Source organism: Phalaenopsis equestris, unplaced genomic scaffold (genome assembly GCF_001263595.1).
Source record: "Phalaenopsis equestris unplaced genomic scaffold, ASM126359v1 Scaffold000217, whole genome shotgun sequence".
NCBI classification, from domain to species: domain Eukaryota; kingdom Viridiplantae; phylum Streptophyta; class Magnoliopsida; order Asparagales; family Orchidaceae; genus Phalaenopsis; species Phalaenopsis equestris.
In genome coordinates this window covers 190,058-196,240 of record NW_018164659.1, presented here as the reverse complement: position 1 = coordinate 196,240, position 6,183 = coordinate 190,058, and positions in this window count along the sequence as shown.

The window sequence follows — 6,183 nt, the reverse complement described above, 5'->3', positions numbered from 1 at the left end:
TGTAGCAAGCCCAGACCACATAGTTCATATCATATTACAATCATAAAATAAATCTCTTACTCCTCATCCTTTGAATCACTGCTATCCCAAACTTCTGCAGGCTCAGAATCAAGATATCTAGGATATGGAATTAGGGTATCTAGGATATGGAGGAAATTACACTTCTTGGTTACCCCTAATGAGACTCTCCAAACATGAGTGAATTTTCTCTCCAGAATCACGTTTTCTCCTATTATACCTATCAGTATGATCTGCAAAACGCTCTAAATTTTGTACCCTATCAGCGGTATAGTTAATATTATCCATCATCCTCTGCAATATTTATCTTGGGTCTCAGTAGACTCACCTTTAGATGTAGAAGCATGTGAGGAAGATGGTCTAGATGTGGAAGCAGCAGATGTCTCCATTCCATAACTCCTAGAAAGTCCTCTTCAGCCAAAAATAGAATGCTCAAAATAAGTCTTCACTTTCACGTTAGTAATAAGCTTTAGAGGTAACAACACTTTCTCCCAGCTATCATATTTAACTTCAACATGCTCACACAAAGAAAAGATCAAGGGAGCAAATCGTAGAACTGCTGTAGTAACGATAGTGGCAGAACTGATGATAGTCTGACAAATCAAAGCTCTTATGTTGATGAGCTTTCCTTCATGGATACAATAATTTAACATCGCTCTCTCTTTGATCACTTCATTGAGAAGATTTGTTGGTAGCAGATGAGCAGAAATAAAATAGTAGTGTCACGCCTTTGAAGGTGCACATAACTTTGAAGTTGGGAAGTTGACTCTCCTCTCATTAGTGATCTTCGAAAGTCCTATTCCAATAGTCAAGTAAGAAATAATCTCGTCTAACTCCACTTCAGTCTAACTATAATTTGCATAAAAACATAAGGTATCAGGTGGCAGATGATAAATCAAGTTGATTACCTCCAGTGAATAAGGTACCAACTTTCCTCGAACCATGACTCTATTATCTTCAGCCTCAGGAAGGTTTGCATAGAACTCCCTAACAACAGAAACAACTACCAAAGCAGAGAAACAGCAGCACCGTTCCCACTATCGGCGAACGATCAAATCCTCTATGCCTCCAACTGGATTCCTAAAACACCGCTCCTGAATCAGTTTCCATGATTGCAACGCATCTCCGTACCGATGTTGAGTCTTCAAACAAATAAATTTACTGGAATCGAAAGGGCTCTTTCATTTGCTCCTCTTCATTCTTGGTGTCATTCTACAAATTTTATAAATTCCAAAAATAACTTCAAAAATCAAGTCTAAATTACTAAACCAAACTTCCAAAAACTAAGTCTAAATTACTAAACCAAACTTTGAAAGTATAAACTACACATCTCATGCAATTTCCATTGATCTTTTCCTCATTTTTCACCATGAATAGTGAATTTTCGAATTTCTCCAAATGTGCTCAAAATACATAGTGAAAATCCAAAATTTTAGTGAATACATAGTGAAAATCCAAAATTTTTGCATAGAAGTAAAGCTCTTACCTCAAGGAACTTGGATCTAGCAAATTTCACTTGATTTCACCAAGAAATCTTCACTTTAGATGTGACCTAGCCTTCCCAAATCGCAATTTTGAGAGGTTGAAAGTGACAGGAGGCTTAAAAATGGTGATTTTTGGACCAAAATTTCACTTTTAATCGTTTGCGAACCGATTTTCATGAACTTGCGCTTAAGCGCGAGTAAGTGTCACTTAGGCGTATGCATCTCGAGTTGGCTCGCGCTTAACCGCGAGATGTGGCGCTTAGGTACCAGTGCATGATTTTCAAAATTTTCAAATGAAAATAAAATGCACTATTTGCCTAAGTAAACTACCCCTAAATGGTCTCATAGCACTTATATGACTATTTTCAACTTTCTATAACTCCCCTCTCTCTCATGAGTCTCCATAATAACTATTTCATCTTGAGGCTAAAAATAACACAAATTTTCACACAAACAAGTACAAATACCTTTAAACACTTAATTCTCACTCCAAATAGACTTGGATGAGAAAACTTTCCTAAATACAAATACACAACAATCATTTCACAATTAAACACATATAAGAAGTCATAAATACTAAAAACAAAACTTAAACATTAAACCACCCGAAAACAACAACTTTTAACATGCAAATTCTAACACTAAACTTAGTTCCATTCTTCATTCAAAGTAACAAATTCCTGTCTTTCATTAGTCTCTTCAGGAATATAGAGTTGCTAAAACGGACGGTGGTGACGAGCTCTGATACTATCTTCTTCAATCCACTTTTTCTTTATGAACATCGCCTTATCCACTTCCTCTATATAACTTATGTGGCTAAATTGCATCTTCAATTGCCATCCAATATTCTTTAGATGAGCATGCAACTCAAGTACCTTGGTCTCCAATAAAGTCATAGTATTCTCAATTTTGTTGATCTTCTCTGATATCCCTTCAATACTAACGGCTAAGAAATTGTTATACATCTCTTGTGCACTTTGACTAATGAACCTGTTCCTCATGGTTTCTTCCTTCTTCTTCAAATCCATCTCCCATGAAGACATTTTCTCTAAATCTCACTTTCTCTTAGACTTTTAATGCTAGAAATGATTCAAGGTAAAATTCTTTCACAAAACCTTTCTATCTTTAGGCCTAAATTCTTCCAACAACTCCTAGACACGTTTAGAAACTGCCTTGACATGTTTTTACAAACTAATTAGAGAATAAACCTTCTAGAATATTAATTTTTCACATGTGTTTAAACAGTCGCGCTTGAGAGCCGGATCTGACGCTTAAGCGCCAGTGCACATTTTTTCACTAGCCAACTTAACATCCACATTCTCATTCTAACATGTCTTGGCCACTAAGTAATGTCTTAAAATCTTTACTAACACATAATAGTCTAAAAAATACTACCCCGATTTTCTTAATCACACACAAAACAACAATCAAAATAAAAACACAATGATAACTATGGGTTGCCTCCCACAAAGCGTTTGGTTTTACGTCGTCAGCCCGACATTACCAGTGCTTACTCTTGTTGACCTAACATCATTCTATAATTAATTTTATGTCGATCACCTATAAAATAAGGTTTCAGTCTATGTCCATTAACTTTAAATATTTGCTCAGACTTAGGATCTTTAATATCCACATCTCCATAAGGATAAACTTTTATCACAACAAATGGGCCCATCCATTTGGACTTAAGTTTAAGTTTGGACTTAAGTTTCCCTGGAAATAATCTTAACCTTGCATTATATAGCAAAACTTGTTGCCCTGGCCGAATATTTTTAGTAATAATCCTTCGATCATGCCACATTTTCATCTTTTCTTTATAAATCTTGGCACTCTCATAAAATTCATTCCTTATCTCTTCAAGCTCATTTAATAATTGCCCAATAAACTTTATGCTCAAGTTCAACTGGTAAGTGATAAGCATTCCCGAATGTTAGCCTATATGGGGACATTCTTATAGGAGTTCTGTATGCAGTCTTATAAGCCCACAAAGCATAGTCAAGTTTGACTAACCAATTCATTTTTGTTGGATTGAAAACATAATCAAGTTTAAATGACCAATCCATATTTGTTAGATTCACAGATTTTTCTATAATTCTTCTAATTTCCTGATTGGATAATTCAACCAAACCACTTGGCTGAGGATGATAAGCAGTAGCAATCCTATGATTATATGATATTTCTTTAATAACTTCTCCATTGTGACATTTCTAAAATGACTTCCCCCATTAGTAATGATAACTGTCGGCATCAGAAATTTACAAAATATGATCATTTTCAAAAATTGTGCAACACTTTGAGCATCACTTCGAGGTAAAGCAATAACTTCTAATCATTTGGATACATAGTCCACTACTAACAAAATATATAAATTTCTGAAAGATGGTATAAATGGTCCCATGAAATCTAATCCCCTAACATCAAATAATTCAACTTCTAACATACAATTGAGGGGCATCTCATTTCTTCTAGAAATATTGCCTACTCATTGACATTTATCACAAGTTTTGATAAAAGCATTAATATCTCTAAAAATTTTATGCCAATAGAATCCAGATTGTAAGATTTTATATGTTGTCTTATCAACACCAAAATGTCCCATAAAATCAGAATTATGACATTTTTGGATAATTTTATAAGTTTCTTCTAATGGTACATGTCTTCGAATAATTAGATCCTTTCCTTGTTTATGTAAAAATGGGTCATCCCAAAAATAAGTCTTAGCTTCAGAAATAAATTTCCTCTTTTGTTGGTATGTCATTCCACAGGGTATAATATTGCTAACAATAAAGTTCACAATGTCGGTATACCACGGAACACACAACTCATTAATAGTGAACAATTTTTCATCTGGAAAATGTCTATTAATTTCTTTTTCAAAATAGAGTGGTTTTTCTAACTCAAGCCTGGAAAAATGATTAGCAATTTAATTTTCAGTCCCATTTCAATCTACTATTTCAAAATCAAATTCTTGCAAAAGAAGAGTCCATCTTATAAGTCTAGGTTTAACATCCTTCTTTTTCATTAAGTAATTAATAACAGAATGATCTGTATTCACTACACAATGAGTTCCAATGAAATATGATCTAAATATATCAAAAGCATATATTATTGTTACTCTTTTTTCAGTTATTGTATAATTGATTTGAATTTCATTAAGTTTATTTAGCATAGTAAATTACTTTGAAAATTTTATCATATCTTTGTCCTAAAACAACTCCTATAGCATAATCACTAGCATCACACATTAATTTAAAAGGTTTTCCCCAGTTTGGTGAAACTGTTTGGGGTACAGTGATTAATTTTTCTTTTAATAAATTAAAAGCTTTTAGGCATTCCTCATCAAATTTGAAAATTGCACCTTTCTCCAATAAATGGCATAAAGGCTTAACAATCTTTAAAAAGTCTTTAATATATCGTCTATAGAATCCAACATGTCTTAAAAAAGTCCTAATTTCCCTTACATTTGCTGGATAAGGTAAAATAGTGATCACTTGAATTCTAGCAGGATCTACTTCCATACAATTTTTTGATATTTGATGACCTAATACAATTCCTAATTGACATTTTTCCCAATTAAGGACTAAATTTGTTTCTTCACAGCGCTTAAGAACTTTAGATAAATGTTCTAAAAATGAGTCAAACGAAGTTCCAAACACTGAAAAATCTTCCATGAATACTTCAATCCCTTTTTCAATTAAATCACAAAGAAATGTCATCATACATCTTTGAAATGTAGTAGGGGCATTACGTAAACCAAAGGGCATCCTTCTAAAAGCAAAAGTACCATAAGGACTGTTAAAAGTTGTTTTCTCTTGATCCTCAGAATATATATTTATTTGGTGATAACTAGTATATCCATCTAGAAAACAAAAGTATTTATACCCAACAAGGACAATCAAAAATGATCTTTCCTAATGGAAAGATTTAATTTTCTAAAATCAATGCATATTCGCCACCATGTAAATTGTCTAGTAGGTTTTAATTCATTATTTAATTCATTATGTTCATTCAATGTTCATTCACAGTTACAGTTACTATTTTCTTACGAACGCAATGAATTGGACTAACCCAAGGACTATCTAAAATAGGGTAGATAATTTTAACATCTAACCACTTTAAAATTTCTTTCTTAACAACTTCTTTCCTAACAGGATTCAATCTTCTTTGAGGACCAGCCCTGGGTTTGCAGTTCTCTTCTATATGAATTCTATGCATGCAAATTGAAGGACTGATTCATTTTATATTAGAAATTGTCCATCCAACGACTTTCTTAAAACTTTTTAAAATTTTAATCAATCGTTCTTCTTCTTCCATCGTTAATTTTGAGTAAATTATAACTAGTAAAGTAGATGAATCTCATAAAAAGGCATATTTTAAATGTTCAGAAAGTAACTTCAACTCAAGTTCTAGAGGTTTTTCAATTGATGGACAAAATGATTTATTTTTGTCTATCGTGTCCAAAATTTCAAAACTTTCTCAAACATAGTTTGAATCTTCCTTAAAAAGTTCTTCACATCGATCTAATTCCTCTTCTTGCTCGTGTTCCAAATCTTTTTCTTCAGATTTTTCTTTATAAGTTGTTTTGAAATGACATTTACTTAGATATCTTATAACATCCATCCTATAACATTCACCATCTTTACCTTTTGCAGGATATTTCATTGATCTTGAAATATTGAAA